At 38.5% G+C, this 12,145-nt stretch overlaps 1 protein-coding gene across 1 annotated transcript in view; it reads right to left on the bottom strand.

Moving 5' to 3' along the window:
* The window catches only part of LOC128659820 (gastrula zinc finger protein XlCGF26.1-like), a 52,096-nt gene extending 44,468 nt beyond the window's left edge, over positions 1–7,628 (bottom strand). Inside the window, exon 1 of the mRNA XM_053713390.1 lies at positions 7,481–7,628. The gene's annotated coding sequence lies outside the window, so the exon portion shown is untranslated. The remainder of the gene's footprint in view (positions 1–7,480) is intronic.
* Positions 7,629–12,145: the final 4,517 nt, after the last annotated feature.

Raw genomic sequence — 12,145 nt, 5'->3', positions numbered from 1 at the left:
AACTGGAACTATTACTCACATATCAGAAAGATCCTGGACACAACATAAGAATGCCTCTCTCTTTATCTGGTTTACAGATAACCTGGAGAGAAGGAACCTGCCCTTGGGATAAGTCTTGAATTCTAGTTTGTAACCCTGGGATACGATGTCCACTACCCAGGGATCCGGGACATCCCGAACCCAAGCCTGAGCGAAAAAAGAAAGTCTGCTCCCCACAAGGTCCGCTCCCGGATCGGGGCAGACCCTTCATGCTGACTGAGTCAGTAACAGGCTTCTTAAATTGTTTCCCCTTATTACAAGAATGATTGGACTTCTTGGAAGACTTAGAATGCTCCTGCTTGGAGAAAGAAGGGGAAGGCTTAGCTGAGAAGTTCCAAAAAGAACGAAAATTACTTTGATGCTTTTGTTTATTTCTCTTATCCTGAGGGAGAAAATGACCCTTACCTCCCATAATATCAGAAATAATCTCAGCCAAACCTGGTCCAAACAAGGTTTTACCCTTGTAAGGAATAGACAAAAGCTTAGATTTAGAAGAAACATCCACAGACTAGGACTTTAACCATAAAGCTCTGCTAGAAATCTTTGCCCCTAGTTTGATAACTTGAAGAGAAGCATCCGAAATAAAGGAATTAGACAATTTAAGAGCCTTAATCCTATCCTGAATCTCCTAAAGAGGAGTGTCTGACTGAATAGAATCAGACAACACATCAAACCAATAAGCTGCTGCGCTAGTGACAGTAGCAATACACACAGCAGGTTGCCACTGCAACCCCTGGTGAACATACATCCTCTTAAGTAAAGCTTCAAGCTTCTTATCTATAGGATCTTTGAAGAAACAACTATCCTCAATAGGAATAGTATTCCTCTTAGCCAAAGTGAAAATAGCTCCCTCCCCTTTAGGCACTGGTTGCCAAGATTCTCTAATAGAATCAGCAATAGGAAACATCTTTTTAAAAATTGGAGAAGGGGAAAAAGGAATCCCAGGCTTCTCCCACTCCCGCACAATAATCTCTGAAGTGCGGTCAGGAACAGGGAATACCTCCACTTCTGAGGGGACATCAAAATATTTATTAAGCTTACTTGATTTCTTAGGAGCCACTACAACGATAGAATCAGAATCATCCAAAGTAGCTAAAACCTCCTTAAGTAACAAATGGAGGTACTCTAATTTAAACCTGAATGGCACAACTTCAGCATCAAAAGAAGGAAATATACTGTCAGAATCCGAAATCTCACCCTTAGACATTAAAGAAGAATCCTCTTCCTAAGACTTCTGAGAAGAGACATTAGAAAAGGACATCCCTGAAACAGAGGTCTATAAATTCTTAAATTTCCTCTTACACTTCCCCTGCAACATAGGAAAAGAAGATAAAGCTTCAGAAACTGCAGAGGATATACGAGTAGCCATATCTTGCAAAGAAACTCCAGCTGGAGTATGAGAGGAACTGTACTTGAACAGCATCCTCCCAAGACAATGATGGCTCAGACTGAAAAAGTTTATCTTTGTAATGCAATGTCCTCTCAATACATGAGGAACGGAAAGGAATGGGAGGTTCCACATTAGCCCCCAAACATAGAGTAAAAATAACATTTTGCAGCGCCTCTTGGTCCATCAAAAACACAAAATAAAAAAATAAATCCCAATTTCATAAATTTACTCTTGAAAAAAAAAGTAAAAAAGACGTTACTATCCCTTTAAGAGATAAAGTAACGTTAATACAAATAAATATGGTCACCTCTACACCTCAGCAGATTGCTTTAATGCCTACCTGAACCTGCTGATCGAACGGAACAAAAATAGCAAAGATCCAGACTGAAACCGCTCTGCAAGAAAAACAGCTACTTTTATACAGCCCAGAGCCGCACTAAAATAAAACAAACACTTCCAGTATGAAAAAGCACGCAAAAACTACAGCCTTAGCAAGCTCCGCTAATCAAAAAACGCCACAAAACACCCGGACAAACATAACTATTCCCAGGGGGAAAAAATGTTGCCAAAAACAACAGACTCGCATACAAAGTAACAAACAATCCTGAGCCACCATTGCCCTGTATTATAGCCTCTCACTAGAGACAGATTAACTGTTTAAGTGCCAATATAAGAATATGAAACATAACATAGCACTTACCATAAAGGTATCTGCCTGTCAGCAGGCAGCTCACAATGTTTAAGAGGCACCCTCCTCCTATGGACCTGTGAAAATAGAAAGGCTGTGCAAACTCAAACAGGCTTTCTGACAAGCGCAGCAATAAATCAATTGGGAGGCACAGAGGCGATTATACCCCCAAGTTCCTAAATGCTTAAAAGCCACCAATGCTCAACAGAAGAGACTGATATGGACAGTGGCTAAACCCTTAGCAAAGATCAGAACATCTTGTCCTGCTTTGAAAATAACAAATTCTTGATTGTATAAAATCTTGCATACGCCAAACTTTACCACCTCCTTGCAACTACTACAGTGAAAAAGAATGACTAGGGATTGTGGGTTAAGGGAGTGGTATTTAACAGTTTTTGCTGTGGTGCTCTTTGCTGCCTCCTGCTGGTCAGGAGAGATATTCCCAACAGTAATTAAGATGATCCGTGGACTCACCGTGTCATTAGAAAGAAATAATGGTATCCTTAGAAAGTCCATTTAATGGCGAGAAAAACGGTATATAATATGTGTGGGTACAGTAAACGAGTAAGAGGAAAATTACAGCTAAACACAAACACAGCAGAAATGTAAAAATAACCTTGGTCCCAAACGGACAGAAAATGGAAAAGTGCTGTGGTCCTTAAGGGGTTAAAGGGACACTGAACCCAAATTTTTTCTATCATGATTCAGATAGAGCAGGCAATTTTAAGAAACTTTCTAATTTACTCCTATTATCAATTTTCTTCATTCTCTTGCTATCTTTATTTGAAAAAGAAGACATCTAAGCTAAGGAGCCACCCAATTTTTTTATTCAGACCCTGGACAGCAATTGTTTATTGGTGGGTGAATTTACCCACCAATCAGCAAGAACAACCCAGGTTGTTCACCAAAAAATGGGCCGGCATCTAAACTTACATTCTTGCTTTTCAAATAAAGATACCAAGAGAACGAAGAAAATGTGATAATACAAGTAAATTAGAAAGTTGGATGCTCTATCTGAATCATGAAAGAAAAATGTGGGTTCAGTGTCCCTTTAATAACTTTTGTGTGCAATAAAAATAAATTATTAGACCGTTTTAATATGAGTGTAATTGCACTTTGTAATGTATTTTTGAAGCGCTATGTACAACTTTTTTATTAAGAAAACAGTAAATCCCAGCTCTGAGATTGCGGTAAAGATTGAAGCGTAAATAGCGCAATCGTAATTTTGCTCAATTTGTAATACAAGCTCAATGGTAAGGGGGATGTAAATGATTGCGATAACACTAGCACTGACAGTTATGTCAGTTTCACAACGAATTGTGTACTTAGGGGTGTTGTGTGGATCTCAACTGCAGCGTAGTATAACAGTATAGAATGTATCACTTTCAGTTCTGATAAACACTATGGCCTCTATTTATCAAGTCGTCAACCACAAATACACTGGAATTCCGCAGCGTATTTGTGGCGAGCCTGATTCGCCATAGTTATCAAACCCTACAGACTGGCAAAAGTAGAATATAGTGACGTAACATACGATCCGCCAGACTCAGTCCGACACAGATTGATGGTTACATCACTACAGATGTTCGGAACGCAAGTTTGGCACAATCTGACTACTTTTGGAAGTTATCAAATATCTGCCAGGTACGCTCGCCACTATTCCGGCCCAGCGTACCTGGTTTTCAATCCGCTGCCCTGGAGGCGGCGGATGCCATAGGAATCAATGGGAGTCTGACAGCAGCGAAAGCTCATGTTCGCTGCTGCCCGATATCCCATTGATTTCTATGGGAATGTTTACACCTAACACCCTAACATGTACCCCGAGTCTAAACACACCTAATCTGCCCCCCCTACACCGCCGCCACCTACTTTATATACTTATTAACCCCTAATCTGCCGCCCCTACACCTCCGCCACCTACATTATACTTATTAACCCCTAAACTGCCGCTCCCGGACCCCGCCGCAACTACATAAATTGTTTAACCCCTAAACCGCCGCTCCTGGACCCCGCCGCAACTAAATAAATTGTTTAATCCCTAAACCGTCGCTCCTGGAGCCCACCGCCACCTACATTATACTTATTAACCCCTAAATCTAACTCTAACCCTAAAACCCCTAACTTAAATATAATTTAAATAAATCTAAATAAAATTCCTATAATTAACTAAATTAATCCTATTTAAAACTAAATACCTATAAAATAAACCCTAAGCTAGCTACAATATAACTAATAGTTACATTGTAGCTAGCTTAGGGTTTATTTTTATTTTACAGGAAAGTTTGTATTTATTTTAACTAGGTAGAATAGTTATTAAATAGATATTAACTATTTAATAGCTACCTAGTTAAAATAAATACAAATTTACCTGTAAAATAAATCCTAACCTAAGGTACAATTACACCTAACACTACACTATAATTAAATTAATTAAATAAATTAACTACAATGAAATACAATTAATTAAAATTAACTAAAATTAACTAAAGTACAAAAAAAACACTAAATTACAGAAAATAAAAAAATAATTACAAGATTTTTAAACTAATTACACCTAATCTAATCCCCCTAATAAAATAAAAAAGCCCCCCAAAATAAAAAAAGCCCTACCCTATACTAAATTACAAATAGCCCTTTAAAGGGCCTTTTGCGGGGCATTGCCCCAAAGTAATCAGCTCTTTTATCTGGAAAAAAAATTACAATGCCCCCCCCAACATTATACAACCCACCACCCACACACCCAACCCTACTCTAAAACCCACCCAATCCCCCCTTAATAAAACCTAACACTAACCCCTTGAAGATCACCCTACCTTGGAATGTCTTCACCCAACCGGGCCTAAGTCCTCAACGAAGCCGGGCGAAGTCTTCATCCAACCGGGCAGAAGAGGTCCTCCAGACGGGCAGAAGCCTTCATCCAGACGGCATCTTCTATCTTCATCCATCCGACGAGGAGCGGCTCCATCTTGAAGACATCCGACGCGGAGCATCCATCCAGACCGACGACTACCCGACGAATGACGGTTCCTTTAAACGACGTCATCCAAGATGGCGTCCCTTGAATTCCAATCAGAATTAAGGTAGGAAAAATCCTATTGGCTGATGCAATCAGCCAATAGGATTGAAGTTCAATCCTATTGGCTGATCCAATCAGCCAATAGGATTGAGCTCACATTCTATTGGCTGTTCCAATCAGCCAATAGAATGCAAGCTCAATCCTATTGGCTGATTGCATCAGCCAATAGGATTTTTCCTACCTTAATTCCGATTGGCTGATAGAATTCTATCAGCCAATCGGAATTCAAGGGACGCCATCTTGGATGACGTCATTTAAAGGAACCGTCATTCGTCAGGTAGTCGTCGGTCTGGATGGATGCTCCGTGTCGGATGTCTTCAAGATGGAGCCGCTCCTCGTCAGATGGATGAAGATTGAAGATGCCGCCTGGATGAAGACTTCTGCCCGTCTGGAGGACCTCTTTTTCCCGGTTGGGTGAAGACTTCACCCAGCTTCGTTGAGGACTTAGGCCCGGTTGGGTGAAGACGTCTCAAGGTAGGGTGATCTTCAAGGAGTTAATGTTAGGTTTTATTAAGGGGGAATTGGGTGGGTTTTAGAGTAGGGTTGGGTGTGTGGGTGGTGGGTTGTAATGTTGGGGGGGGGAATTGTTATTTTTCTTACAGGTAATAGAGCTGATTACTTTGGGACAATGCCCCGCAAAAAGCCCTTTTAAGGGCTATTTGTAATTTAGTATAAGGTAGGGCTTTTTTTATTTTGGGGGCTTTTTTATTTTATTAGGGGGATTAGATTAGGTGTAATTCGTTTAAAAAACTTGTAATTATTTTATTATTTTCTGTAATTTAGTGTTTTTTTGTACTTTAGTTAATTTTAGTTAATTTTAATTAATTGTATTTCATTGTAGTTAATTTATTTAATTAATTGAATTATAGTGTAGTGTTAGGTGTAATTGTAACTTAGGTTAAGATTTATTTTACAGGTAAATTTGTATTTATTTTAGCTAGGTAGTTATTAAATAGTTAATAACTATTTAATAACTATTGTACCTAGTTAAAATAAATACAAAGTTGCCTGTAAAATAAAAAATAAACCCTAAACTAGCTACAATGTAACTATTAGTTATATTGTAGCTAGCTTAGGGTTTATTTTATAGGTAAATATTTAGTTTTAAATAGGAATTATTTAGTTAATGATAGGAATATTTATTTAGATTTATTTAAATTATATTTAGGGTTAGGGTTAGACTTAGATTTAGGGGTTAATATGTATATTATAGTGGCGGCGGTGTAGGGGGGGCAGATTAGGGGTTAATAAATATAATGTAGGTGGCGGTGGGCTCCGGGAGCGGCAGTTTAGGGGTTAAACAATTTATTTAGTTGCGGCGGGGTCCGGGATCAGCAGGATAGGGGTTAATAACTTTATGTAGGTGGCGGAGGTATAGGGGCAGAAGATTAGGGGTTAATAGGTATAATGTAAGTGGCGGTGGGCTCCGTGAGCAGCGGTTAGGGGTTAATACATTTATTAGAGTTGCGGCGGGGTCCGGGAGCGGCGGTTTAGGGGTTAAACACTTTAATAGAGTTGCGGTGGGCTCCGGGAGCGGCGGTTTAGAGTTAATAACTTTATTTAGGTGCGGCGGGGTCCGGGAGCGGCGGTATAGGGGTTAAAACACTATAGTATAGTGTGGTGTGGGTGCTTAGTGACAGGGTAGCAAGAAAGCTGTGAATAAGCCGAAGTTAGTTAGTTAACAACAGTCCACTGCTCATCATACCATACTTGGTGCGCGGCTTTTTGACAGCTTTCTTGATAATTTTGGCGAACGTATTCAGGTCCGCGGCAACGATGTTAGGCGATCTTAGGCGAGCGTATTGGTGCCGTCGAATGCAAGAAAGGCGACGGCTTGATAACTAGAGGCCTATAAGTAGTAGAGTGTTTTCAAAGAAGGAAGTGAATATATATAATATAATTTAATTAAGCTTTGACACAGAAGGAGTTTATGCACCCACTCTGTAATCTTTAACAGGAACAATTCAGTGGAACAAAGTTAGATAGGATTAAGTGTAATGTCCTTGTTGTAAAAATTGTGGCAATAGAATGGTTATTTAGTTTTAACCTGCACAATCAAAGTAGCATGAATTAGAGTGTACGTGCAGAGAGGAGGAATACTTTTGTACAGAGTCTCTATCCGCAATATACAAGTTAAAGTACAGACTGGGAGGAGTTTTCCTTACAGCTGATCAGATAGTTGCGGTGGCGTGTGACGAGCCGAGGGGCTTGAAACAAAAGTGTTATTTCATTATTTGTAAGCAGATGATATATAGTACAGTACAGTAGAGATGCAATGGTGTTATACCTTAAGGTGAGGAGCCGAGTTGGAGCAGGATCTCCCCAAGGAGATTTGGTAAGGCCGAGAGGTGCTGTGTGGGCTTCTGAGACCGTTGCTTTCCAAAGTTGTTAAATATTACAGGATTTGATACAGTTACAGGAAGAGACCTTGAGAGGAGATCTGTATTGGAGAGAACAAAATATCTTTGTTATTGAAGATACCGGAAGGTAAGTTTGTAATCCATCAGGAGCTTAGGTAGAGGAGACAAGTGCTTCCTAGCAGTGCAACAAAATACTAAGCACAGGTTTGTGAGTCCGTGAAGGATTTAAAGGAGAGGAGGCTGACCTAAATTAAAGGCACAGAGACAAGGTTCGAAGAGATACTGACAACCACAAGCATTTGCATCTCACTCTTAATATAACCCAAAATGTGTACCAAGAACCACACACAAATCATGATAATAATACAGACCAATATGCAGGAATATATCCAAAGTGAAAAGAGTCCTTAATAGAGACTATATAAATAAATCCCACTGAAAGGGGGCTTTGGGAGAGACAGGCGCTAAAATGTTAATTTTTAATTGTTATCTAGGACAGCGATAAGAAAGGGAAGCCGTTGTGTTTACATAGATTGATAACATAAGAAGATATGATCTCTCAGCAAGCTCAGCCCATTTAAAGGGATCATTAAGTATAGAATAACAAAATCAACAGATGCATACTAACAATACAATGCAATAAAACTTACTATGAATTTCTAAAGAGCAGCAGATTTATTCATGACATTTTGTTCTGCACTTGTATCATGCGACAGTGATCAGCCAATAACAGACTCATATCTGTACATAATATAAACTCTTGCACATAACAATTAGGAGCTAATTAGGAGAGACCACACTATTAGGAACCCACCTCATAGAAAGACCAGTGACATACAATGTATGTCACTAGTCAGTAAGGGGTTAAATGAAAAATGGTTAATCTAGGTTCTAAGGTCAACTATAAACGTATAAGGAAATACAGGATTCTGGTTGGCTGATACCTAAAAATCTGTTTCTCAATGGGTAACAGGAACAACCCCCAGAAATGTATCATTAGACAGACCTCCTCAAGCTTGAAAATATGGTTTGCCAGGGGTTGTGTTGGGTCCGGATGTGTGCAGCGATGATGTCATCACTGCACGCTCCTCTCTACCTGATGCCGGTTGGACGCCTGTGGCGCGAATCCTGCGCCTATGTAAGTTCTACCACTACGATCTGTCACTGCCCAAGTATAGGTGTTACTTTGATACAACAATCTGTCACACCTAGGAGCACACAATTAGTCTTTTTGTGTATGATCCCTGCCTGTCTGACTACTCTGCCTGCTATACCCCTTAACTACTGGATTGATATACTGCTGCTACTCCCTGCCTGTCTGACTATTCTTCCTATTAACCCCTGTTGTTTTGGATTGCCTCTTTGTTACTGAACCCTGCTTGCCTGACCATTCTAGTGGTGTGCCCTTGGCCTGCTTTACTGTTGCCAAATCCTGCCTGCCTGATCATTCTAGTGGTGTGCCCTTGGACTGCTTTACTGTTGCCAAATCCTTCCTGACCATTCTAGTGCTGTGCCCTTGGACTGCTTTGCTGTTGCCAAACCCTGCCTGCCTGACCATTCTAGTGGTTTGTCCTTGGACTGCTCTGCCGTTGCCGCTGGGGACTGTCCTGCCTGTGATGAGTGCCGCCTTCCTCATCTTACAAACTTTCTCTGCTCTGGGATATTCCCTATCATGCCGGCTCGACGCCGGGATAACAAGACTACTGGCAGAGTTTGGTCTGATAGAGGAATATCCCACAAGTGTTACACTAAGGGGGTGAGTCATGCATCAATGGCAGCAAATTGTAAATATATATGAATATATACATATATAATTTATGTACTAGTCTGTCACTGAGCTTCCATTTAACTAGGCCTCCCATGATTCTGATTGGTTATTCAATTTTCATTGTTAAGGTGGTATTTTAAAAACATAGCAGACAAGGGTCAGAGTGCCATCGTTTTCAGTGGTAAGGTGGGAATTTAGAGATATAATGTACAGTGGTCCAAAATGTCATATATATATATATATATATATATATATATATATATATATATATATATATATATATATATATATATATATATATATATATATATATATATATATATTTATTTATTTATTTTTATTTATTTTCGTGGATATATTGTAGGATTAAAAACTAATAAAATATAAACATACAAAGCTAAAAGAGTAAAGTGCATTGCTAAACGTTAAAAAACATATTCCTATTATGAAAGGCATAAGACAAAAATACAGAGTTGAATATCTATATAGACCCAAATAGAACTAATTCATAACCAAACTCTTACTGGACGATTTCTCAAGACAAACGAAGAGATGCCATTTTGGAAAGGGGATATGTTACAATAATACAAATAATTCAAAAGATAAAGATTAGAAATTAAAAGATTAAAAATTGGTCATAAAAATGGAGAATGTTTAAACTCCGCCTCCATTTTTAAGAGGCACTGTTCAGTATTACCCCCTCTCCAATTAGGTTTTAGTTTCATCACACCCCAATATTTAAAGTCCTTTACATTGTTAGAATGAGCCTCTCAAAAATGAGTGTAAAGATGAGTTGCCCCTATCTATACATGAGAGGTGATCCCTAATCCTCTCTCTTTAAGTGTCTCTGTCTTTCTCCAATATAACATTTCTTGCAAGAACACTCACTGATATAAATAACATACCTATCCTGGCATCTAATAGTTTCTTTAATACTAAGATTAAACTTATTGGAAGTGGATTATATATTTTTGATTTTGCTACTCTGTTTGCAGGCTCTACATCCAAAACATGGGAAGAATCCTTTAAGGGGATTTCCATCCAAATTTGTTTCAGTACCATACTTTTTAACCTGTTTCCTTTCACTTGGGGCTAGCATGCTTTTTATTTTCCTAGCTCTTCTATAAATTATATTTGGATGGTCTGGAATATTTTCCCTTATCACAGGGTCAGTTTGGATAAGATGCAAATGTTTCTTTATGTTTTAATACAAACATTATAAGTATTAAAATCAGTGATAAATGGGACTTCTATTTTTGTACAATCCACATGTTTTTTTCATATTCTTATTTGTATTTTTGTCTTTATATATTAGGAGACTTTTTCTGGCTATTTTTTCTACTTCCAATTTTGCTTTTGACATAATATCTGGGTTATAACCTCTCTCTGTAAACTTTTTTGTTTTAGAATTCCTATTTGTTTCTCATAGTCCGTAATTTCTGAACAATTCATTTTTAAACATATGTATTGTCCCTTAGGGATATTATCCTTCCATCATCCCAAATGACAACTTCTATAGTGAATAAAGTTATTAGTATTGAAGTGGGTGGAGGTAACTATTTGTTCCTCAAGTACATAAATCTCTAAATCTAGAAATGTTATACGATTTGGACTACGGTGGTGTATGAAGCCGAGATCCCTGTTATTATTATTCACATCTCCCAATATTTGATTCAACTCTGCTATCTATCCTTGCCATATGAAAATCACATCATAATATATCTCTTATATAGCACAAGATTCCCACCCAGCTCATGCCTGGGAAATAAATATTCCTCCCAACTCCCCATAAAGAGGTTGGCATAGCTGGGTGCAAACCTTGTGCCCATCGCAGTACCCTTTTTCTAGATAATCCCTTTATTACCCATTCCCCGTTTTTGCATAACCAACACAGTTATATTAATATACTTTTTACCTCTGTGATTACCTTGTATCTAAGCCTCTGCAGACAGCCTCATTATCTAAGTACCTTTGACAGACATGCAGTGTAGTCAATCAGTGAAGACTCCTAAATAACTTCACGGGAGTGAGCACAATGTTATCTATATAATACACATGAACTAACACTGTCTAACTGTAAAAAAAGTTTCAAAATGCTCTGAGCTAAGAGGCGGTTTTCAATGGTTTAGAAATCAGTTTGAGCCTAGCAAGGTTTAGCTTTTCAAAAATAACACCAAGGGAACAAAGCAAATTTGATGATAAAAGTCAATTGGAACGTTGTTTAAAATTGCATGCCCTATCTGAATCATGAAAGTTTAGTTTTGACATTACTGTCCCTTTAAGGATGAAGTCTATTCCCTCAAGTATAAATTATTTTTGTTCCGCTCTAAGCGTGGGATCTCTATTCAGGTACATTTTATCTGCCTGTAAGCCCAATTCATTCTGAATACTTGTATATAGCTACGTAACATTGCATGTTACCAGTGTATAGTTACTTTTCCATTGTATTTGTTCTAAACATCTTAAAATGTTGGTGGTGCCTTTGAGGTATGAAGGGATTTGTTTTACATATGCCTGAAGGAAACCATCTATATATTGTGAAAGGTTAGTAATGAGGGAGTCAATTCCTGAGATTATGGGTCTCCCTGGAGGATTGGTAAGGTGTTTGTGAATCTTGGGCAAAAAGTAAAATACAGGTAGCCCTCAGTTTATGCCGGGGTTAGGTTCCAGAAGGAATGGTTGTAAATTGAAACCCAGTTTATAATGTAAGTCAATGGGAAGTGAGGGAGATAGGTTCCAGGCCCCTCTCAAAATTGTCATAAGTAACACCTAATACATTATTTTTAAAGCTTTGAAATGAAAACTTTGAATGCTAAACAGCATT

Source organism: Bombina bombina, chromosome 5, assembly GCF_027579735.1.
Source record: "Bombina bombina isolate aBomBom1 chromosome 5, aBomBom1.pri, whole genome shotgun sequence".
Classification (NCBI taxonomy): Eukaryota; Metazoa; Chordata; class Amphibia; order Anura; family Bombinatoridae; genus Bombina; species Bombina bombina.
Note: the sequence above shows the minus strand (reverse complement) of the source record. Positions and strands in the feature narration are given on the sequence as shown.